Raw genomic sequence first — 9,432 nt, 5'->3', positions numbered from 1 at the left:
ATCCTCCTTGGTCATTATCCAACTCTCTGATACATTATGTGTGTTTAATTATCATCTCAAAGGAGAACTTCATCTTGCCTTAAGAATAAACACCTATGGCCAGTCTCTGAGAGACTGGTAGAGTAGAACTCCTGAAACCAAAACCCTTAGTCACCTTCCAAGTCTGTAGCTGAACTCACCCCTGTGGTTCAACTTTCAGGCAAAGAGGCAGGCCTTTACGTTATCAGAGAGCTCTGGTGAGGTAGGTCACGCATGGCAAGCTGTGCTGCTAACCCAAAAGCTGTGCTTCCCTAGCGGTTCAAATCCACCTGCTGTCTCTTGCCCTTCAATCCACAGCCTTGGAAAACAGCTCTGAGTTGGAAACAACTCCACAGCAATGAATGAGTGAAGTCCTCATTCCTTGGAGCAACCAAGTACACAATAGTAAAAAGGCAACATTTCCCCAGAGACAGAGCTCAGAAGGTGAAAAGTTTCAGGTTGAAGCTAAGAACCACACCGAGGTAGAAACATTTCTCAGAGTTTATTGTGTACCAGGCTACAAAGCAAGGGGAGTAGCACTGGGGGTTGGGCTCAGGGGTTTATATGGGGTCATTGCAGTGGTTCATCGGGGCATAAAGTTTCTTCTGGTCTTGGGAAACCGGTTCTGGGGATGGGACATGGGATTTTCTGAGTTTTGGTTTTGGAAAATATCCTGATATAGTATTTTTGAGTAGAGCTTCAACCTCCATTTTTATTTTTAACCTAACAGAAGGTAGAAGGGAAGGGAACGAGAATCCCAAGGAGGAAGTGGGCAGAGTGCTTTTACAATTCGAGTATTGTAATAAATGTGATAAAACAAAACGTTGGTGAACAACTGAAGAGATCACTTATTTGCTTTTTAACCTGTCACTCGATTCACCATAAGAGTTAAATAAGTAAATACACAAACAGGCAATCGCAGAAGTCCACAACCCAGTGACATTTTTCAGATGCATTATGCGTTCTCTGGAATGCCTGAGCCGATCTGAGTCACGTACCTAGACGCTATGCAGATGAAATGGAAACACCAAGACTTCTTCCTAACTAAAAACTGAGTAAAGAAGCTGGCAACTTAAAGGAGGGAGTGCTGAGCAAACACGGACAGAGGCATTTTCCTGAACACGTGTACATTTGGTTCCAGAGGTGCTCCGCGAGCTGAGGTGCCTCCCAAGCTGGGGTGCCCCAGTCCTCTCCTGCACCCTCGCCTCTGCTCGTCCCGGCAGGCTGCTCTCACTTCCACCCGTGCAGACGTGCACACGTCTGACAACTCCCGCACCGGAGCACTGGGCCCCCGAGAGCCCTACCCCTTCCCTGAAAGACCAGGTCCAGAACCCAGTGTCTGTTTACCCTGCTTCCTCGGCGAAAGCACAGAACCTGTCCTGTCTTCCCAGCTCTTCATTCTTCCTTTCCAGGATGTCCCCACGCCCCCTCCCCTGCAGGGCCCTTAGCTCGGCTTCTGGGTCTACAGGCAGACCCCCTCACGCTTCAGTTAGCACCATCAACGCCCCTGACTGCACGGCTGCTAATTCTCAAGTCACCTCCCACCGGAGCCTCACCTGGCAGCTGGGCTGGGGTCTTCACTCTGCTCCTCTGCCAGCCGCTCAGCCGCGCACACACACCTGAAAGCTCCCGGCACGGCTGTTCATTGGCTGGCTCTATGCCAATCGACAGTTCTGGGCTGCGATAGGCTTTCTTGACTATCTGTTAGACGGAAAGGTGGGGGCAAAGCCGCGTTCCCGCCTCTTAACGGGACAAAAAGCACGTCACTTAAAAGCTTACAGGCGGGACCATGGGCTCTCTGAGAGCTGCCATAGGTCTGCGTGTAAGAGCGAAGAGCGCGGAAAGAACGTGCTCCGAGCAGTTTGGTTGAGAGGCGAGGAGTGACGTGTCCGATTGTGGACCGGAAGAAGTAGCGGCTTGAGAGTGTAGAGGGTGTGCCTGCCTAGTCATGTGACCAGAGCAGGCCATGCCATTGAAGGATAGATCAGAACGGCAAATTTCGAAAAGCTCTGGTGACGTCCAACCTTATCAGTTTTTCAAATATAAATTGATCTTTTCTAAGACCATTGGACCACTTGGCAGCATCCTGATAGATGGAGAAGAGACTGGGATTGTTAATAATTAGCTTCTTGGTTCCACACTCAACGCTGTTGGTACCAGCAGTAAGGAAATCAAAAGATGGGTTGCACTGGGAAAATTGCTGTCAAGGACTTCTCTAGAGTACTGAAGAGCAATAATGTCAGTCTGGAGACTAAGGTGCTCTGGTAGAGGCCATGGTCTTCGCAGTTACTTGATATACATCAGAGAGCTGGACAATAACTAAGGATGATAGGAGAAGAATTAATGCTTTTGAATTGGGGTGCGGTAGAAGAGTGTTTAACATACCATAGACGGCCAAATGGACAAACAGGTCTGTCCTAGAGAGGGTGAAACCAAGTTTCTCCTTGGAGGACAGGATTTTAAAGTTCTGTCTCACATACTTTGAGAAGAAGGGTCTGGTCCTTGGAGAAGGACATCATACTTGGAAGGGGGGAAGGATGGTTTAGTAGAGGAAGACTCTGAATGAGATGGGTTGACTCAGTGACTGGGGTAATGGGATTAGGTGTGTCAGAAACAGTAAGACTGGCTCAGGATAGGGCAGGCTTCAGAGCTATTATACATAGATTCACTATGAGTCACAGTTTTCTCTATGGCACATAACATCACCACTGCAAGAGTAATAACAAGTATGTCTTGGAAAAGGTGCAACCAGGATGCTTTTTGGAGGCAAAGATCGTGAAACTTCATCTGGCATAGTTTGTGCATATTAGAAGGGACAAAAGGACATTTAGTTGGAAAATTATGTCATGCTTGCAAAGTTCGAAGGTCAGCAAAAGAGAAAAAGACCCTCAACAAGATGGATTGACATAGTGTCTGTAACAATGGGTTTGAGTGTGTCAGAAATGACAAGGATGGCACAGGATAGAACAGAGTTCAGATCCACTGTCCATAGAGTCCTTATGAGTTGTAATAGTTCCAGTGTACTTGTAAAAGCAATAAGAGAAAGGTAGAGATTTGTTAACATTCATTCGAATTTGAAACAACTCATAGCTGACTCTCCAGCAGGTTTTCAGAGGCTGTAAATCTATCTTTCTCCTTCAGAGCATGTGGTATATTAGAACCCCTTGCCTGTGGTTTGGCAGCACAACTCCTTTTCTATTAGGCCACGTTGTTGTTGTTGTGTGCCATCAGGTTGCCTGTGGCTCACAATAACTCTATGCACCATAATTCTGAACCCTGCCCTATCCTGAGCCAATCTCACTGTTTTCTACACATATACCCCGATGACTGCAGTTACTGTGTCAACTCATCTCATCCAAGATCTTCCCTACAATGTCCCTCCACCCTTTGAAACATGATGTCAATTTTCTATTCATTCTCAATTAAAATTCAATCACTTTGTGGTACAGCTTGGAGAGGATTTGTCTAATAATTCACTCTAGGGATTTTTTTCCCATTGCTTCCATGAATTCTGTTGGCCAAGAGAGTTGCAATTTCATGAAGCATTGTTGTTAGGTGATGTTGAGTCCACAGCAATTCATAGTGACCCTCTCTCATGCCATCCTTACCATCCTTGCAATCTCTGATATCCTCGAGCCCATTGCTACAGTCAGGTCAGTCCACTTCATTGAGTGTCTTTTCTTTGCCTAACCTTCTTACCTTGATGTCTTTTTCCAAGGACTGAGCCCTTCAGACAACATGCCCAAAATTATTATGTGAGACAAAATTCCATCATCCTTCCTCCTAAGGAACAGCCTGGTTGCATTTCCTACAAGAAAAATTTGTTTGTTCTTTTTGACAGTTCAGGGTATATTCAATACTCTTCATGAAAAATTCTTCAGTCTTCCTTATTCATTGCCCAATTTTCAGATGCATAGGAAGCAATTAAAAATACCCTGGCTTGGATCAGTCCCACCTTAGTCTTTAAACTGACATCTTTGTTCTTTAACACTATAGAGAGGTCCTCAACAGAATATTTTTCCAGTGCTACATGTCTTCTGACTTTTTTTTAATTTTTCTATTTCATTTTAGTGTGTGTGTGTGTGTGTGTGTGTGTGTGTGTGTGTGTGTGTCATCAAATTGGATCTGACTGGTACAGGAGGAGACTGCCCCTCCTTCTCCAGCAGAGCATCTAATGGATTTGAACTGTGTACCTCTGGGATTGCAGTGTCTTCTGATTTTTTTTACTTCTGCTACCAAGGGTATTGATTGTGGACCCAAGTGAAATGAAATTGTTCACAACCTCCGTCTTTTCTCTGTCTGCCATGATGTTGTATATTGTTCCAGTGGTGTAGATATTGTTCCAGTGGTGTAGATATTTGTTTTCTTGATGTTGGAATGCAACCCATATTTATATCTAGTTTTTTTAAACTTCTTCAGTAAATGCTTCAAGTCCTTTTTTTACTTTCTGCAGGTAAAGTTGTATCATCTGCATAACAGAGATTATTGATGAGTCTTCCTCTAACCCTGATGCCATATTCTTCATATAGTCCAGTTTCTCGAATGATTTGCTCAGCATATACATTGACTAGGTATGGAGAAAGGATACAACCCTCGCATTAGCCCTGAGTCATTATCCTTTCTTAATCCCTGACTTTGTGAATGAGTATTCTTATACCAATGGACCCTCAACCCTTAGTCACCACAAATAAACATTGGTTTCTATGACTAATTACTGCCACAAACTTTTACACAAGATGGAGAATATTAAATTTTATATTTAATTTTATAAGACATGTGTGTGTGTTGTGTACCATTGAGTTGGAACAGGCCCATAGTTGACCCTTTGGCAGTTAATTACATGGGAGAAGATTGCCCATCCTTTTCCTGTGGAGAGGGGGAGGGAGAAGGGGAGAAAGAGAGAGACAGAGACAGAGAGAGAGAATGTATTTTATGCACTTGAACTATGATGTTGGTAAAGAATATGAAATATATTATGCACCACCAGAAGATCAAATAAATCTGTCCTGAAAAAAGTCTGCTAGAATCTCCTTGGAAGAAAGGATGGTGAAACTTATCTTGCACCCTTCAGAAGTGAGATCAGAGGCTAATCTCTGGAGGAATCATGCTTGGTAAAGTAAATGGTCAGTGAAAAAGAGAAAGAACTGACACAAGACATCTTGACGCAGTGGCTACAGTGACATAGATGAGCACAGTAGAGATTGTGGACAATGCAGTATCTGTTGTACAGAGGGTTGCCTTGAGCCAACTTAATGACAGCCAACAACCCAAATGTATATAAATAAAGCAAATAAAGCCCACAAATACTAATAATACTTAGATATAACTAGTCACCTCATGACATTAGTTTTCCTGAAGACTTAGCGACATAGATTTGCAGGACAATTGAGTCAAACGAAACCCTTGTTTGTTGAGTGGTATCAGAGTTCCTAAAAACTAGCAAGCAAGTAGTCATCTAAGATGAAACTGGCTCTGTTCATCTGGAGCAAGAGAGAAAGATGGAAAATCAAGGATCAAAGAACAAATAGAACTACAGGGCTAACTGTCTTCATGAACCAAGCCCGCCTCCACTTTGAGTCCAGAACTAAGTAGTACCAAGCATTGCAATCAGGGACACAATATATGCAACCTGACAAAAGAGAGAGAAATGTGGAAAAGAACTTAAATTCTCAAAGAATCCAGATTCAGTGTGTCCATTAAGAGTGAAGGAATCCCCAAGACTATGTAGCCCAAGGTGCTAGCTAAAACTTGAACCAAAATTGTTCCCTGAAATTATCATTTAAATGAGATGCTAGCTCAAAAATTAAAGAATATCATCCGTGCATAGTATGTTCTTAAATATATATATATATATATGAAACCAAATGAAAGCATAGATGAAAATTTTGGGGAGCAGTGAGAGTAAGTTAATGGGAGTGGGACAGCTAAAATGGAAATGAGAATGTTGACTTTTTGTGAGAAATATAACTATATTATGGAACATTGTGTAGAAATTGTTGAATGTGAACCAAAATACAATGTTTTTTAAAAACTTGAAATGCTATTGTTGTTGTTAAGTGGTGTCGAGTCGCAGGCAACTCATAGTGACCCTATGAAGGAGAGTCCTGGACGCTTGGGTGCCTTTCATCCTCTCTCCAGGTTCATAGGGTTTCCGGAGGCAAGTTATTATGGAAGTGGACGCCACTCCTCCTTCCATGGTTGTTTAATCGGGGAGCTCCACCCCACTCTCAGTCTGTACTGGGTAGTCAACCATTAACACATTTGACTCATCCGTGTCACAGTGTTCAGCCTCACAGCAAACACAAGTCACCGCGGGACAGCAACTTGTACACCAGGGCTATACAACCTAGAGGAATGCTATTACAACACTAATTTTTTTTCTTTTTTAAACACCTAAAACTGTCAGCAACAATAGCAAAGTTCAACAGGCCAGCAAACAATAAATGCTGGTGAGATTGTGGAGATATTGGAACTCTTATTCACTGCTGATGGGAATGTAAAATGGTACAACCACTATGGAAGGTGGTCTGGTGTTTTTTCAGAAAGTTGGAAATAGACATACCATTTGGCTCAGAAATTCCACTACTAGGAATACAGCTTAAAGAAAACAGCTACAACTCAAACAGATGTATACATACCATGTTTATTGTTGCATTATTCACAATAGCATAGAGATAGAAGCAACCCAAGTGCCCATAAACAAATATGGGGATAGAAAAACTATGGTACATTCACACAATTGAATACTACACAGCACTGAAAAATAATGAACTCATAAAATATTACACAACATAGGGGGGCCTGGAGGACATTATGCTGAGTGAAATAGCACAGTCACAAAAGGACAAATACGGCATAACACCACTGTTATAAAATAGGACAGACATGGGAAGAGAATAGGCAAAGAGTGGATAGACACTTCATTAAAACAGGTAAGGGAAAGAACTGTCTGAAAGGAATACATGTTTCTGATGGAGATAGATAGATAGATAGATAGATAGATAGATAGATAGATAGATAGATAGATAGATAGATAGATAGAGATAGAGATATATAGGACAACAGTCTGGAACAAGGGGTGTATTGTGGGAAGGCTGAGGAAAGAGGGGAAGAAAATGTGCAACAGTGGGGAAAAAAACACCCTAAATCTGTTTTGTTTTTCAGTCTCCTCTGACATGCAATTGTTGTTGTTGTTAAGTGCCATCTAGTCGTTTGTGACTCATAGTGACCCTATGTACAAGAGCCTTAAACGCCACTCTATTCTGTGCCAACCTCGCTGTTTCTGGCACATTCATTCCCACCACTCCACTCACAGAGTCGATCCATCTCATCAAGGGTCTTCCTCTCCTGCGCCATCCCTCCACTCTCCCAAACATGATGTCCCTCTCCAAGGACCAGTCTCTGCTTGCAACATGGCCAAAGTATGTCAGACGAAGCCCCAGAATCCTTGCCTCCAAGGAGTAGCCTGGTTTAACCCTCTCTAGGATGAATCTGTTTGTTTTCCTGGCAGTCCAAGGTACATTCAATACTCTTTTCCAGCACCACAGCTCAAAGGCATCAATTCTCTTTCTACCATCCCTAGTCACTGTCCAACTCTCCGATGCATAGTACGTAATTGCGAAGATTATAGCCCGGATCAGGAGCACCTTAGTCTCCAGCCTGACGTCGTTGCTCTTCAGTACTCTTGAGAGGTCCCTCACAGCTGTCTTTCCCAGTGCAATTTGTCTCTTGATTTCCTGGCTGCTTTTACCAAGAGTGTTGACTGTGGAGCCAAGTAAACTAAAACTGTTAACTATCTCAATTTCTTCACCATCCATACTGATGTTGCCAATTGGCCCAGTGGTGAGAATCTTTGTTTTCTTGATGTTGAGCTTCAATCCATATTGAAGGCTGCAGTCCTTGACCTTCTGCAGCAAGCACTTCAGGTCATCCTCAGATTCAGCAAATTTAGGTTTTTTTGTTTTTCTCTTTTCATGGATGATATCCTTGATGTCATTCCATAACTCCTCTGGTCTTCAATCATTAGTGTTTAGGGTCTCACATCTATTTTAGAGATGACTGTAAATAAATTCAGATGGGATAGACCCATGGTCATATTTGCTTCTCACGGGCTTGCTTTAATCTTCTTCATCTCCAGGTTGAACTTGCACATGGCTGTTCAACAACCAGCATCTGGCCTGGATTTGACTGCTGATATTGAGTTTCTCCAATGATTCTTTCCATACATAGCCAATTTGGTTTCTGTACCATCCATCAAGTGAGTTCCAATGCATAGTCACCATGTGTGAGTCTTAAGAAAAGGTATTTCTGGTGAATAAATCAATGTGTCTGAACAGAGTATGGGATCACAGCATGGTTTAAAATCAAGTAAGGTGTGAGTCTGGGCTGCATCCTCTCTCCATACATATTCAATTTGTATGTTGAATATATAATTTGATAAGCTGAACTTGGTGAAGAAAAATCTAGCGTCAGGATAGGAAGAAGACTCATCCACCACCTACAGTGTTAAGCAGATCACACAACCTTGCTGGCTGGAAGTGAGGAGGACTTTATAAACTTGCTGCAGAAGAATTCAGTATGTTTTCAATACAAATTACAGCTCAACATCAAGAGAACAAAACTCACCACTGGTATGAGAGGTAACATTATGGTAAATGGAGAAAAGACTAAAATTATCATGGCTTCATCTTACTTGGATCCACAGTCAATAGCATCAGCAGTCAAGAAATCAAAAGACCGATTGTGTCGGGAAAGTCTGTTGTCAGGGAAAAAGTACTGAGGAGCAATGATGGCACTTTGAAGGCTACATCTGATTGAAGCCATGGTTTTTACAATCACTTGCTATGTGTCTCAGTGCTGGACAATGAATAGAGATGACATATGAAAATTGATGCCTTTGAGTTGTGGTATTGGAGAAGGGTACTGGCTATCTCTTGGACTGTCAAAGAACAAATAGGTATGTCTTGAAAAAGATATAGCCAGTGGGCTCCATAGATGAAAGCACAGAGAAGCTTTGTCTCACATACTTTGGGCATGTTGTTAGGAGATGCTATTCTTTACAGGGAGACATCATGCTAGGAAAGGTGGAGGATTGGAAAAAGTAAGAAAAACCCTCAATCAGACACAATGAATGCAGCAATGGGCTCAATGTGTGTTAGAGATAATGAGGTTGGCACAAGCTAGAACAGGATTCAGATTTGCTGTTCATAGGGTTACTGTGAGTCGATCTTGCTGGCATGAAACAACAACAAAACATTTTAAGATATTTTGTTAATATAAATTGGTTAAGGATTGATAATATGCAAAATATTATTTCTGGGAAAATAAAATGGAAGGGAACTTTTATTGTTATGATAACTTTAAGCAGATTATAAAGGTCCTGGTTAGAACTCAAATACTGCCTGAAATTTCAGC

This window comes from Elephantulus edwardii, unplaced genomic scaffold (assembly GCF_000299155.1).
Source record: "Elephantulus edwardii isolate Elephantulus edwardi_28Jun2011 unplaced genomic scaffold, EleEdw1.0 scaffold00120, whole genome shotgun sequence".
Taxonomy (NCBI): domain Eukaryota; kingdom Metazoa; phylum Chordata; class Mammalia; order Macroscelidea; family Macroscelididae; genus Elephantulus; species Elephantulus edwardii.
This window is presented reverse-complemented; position numbering follows the sequence as displayed.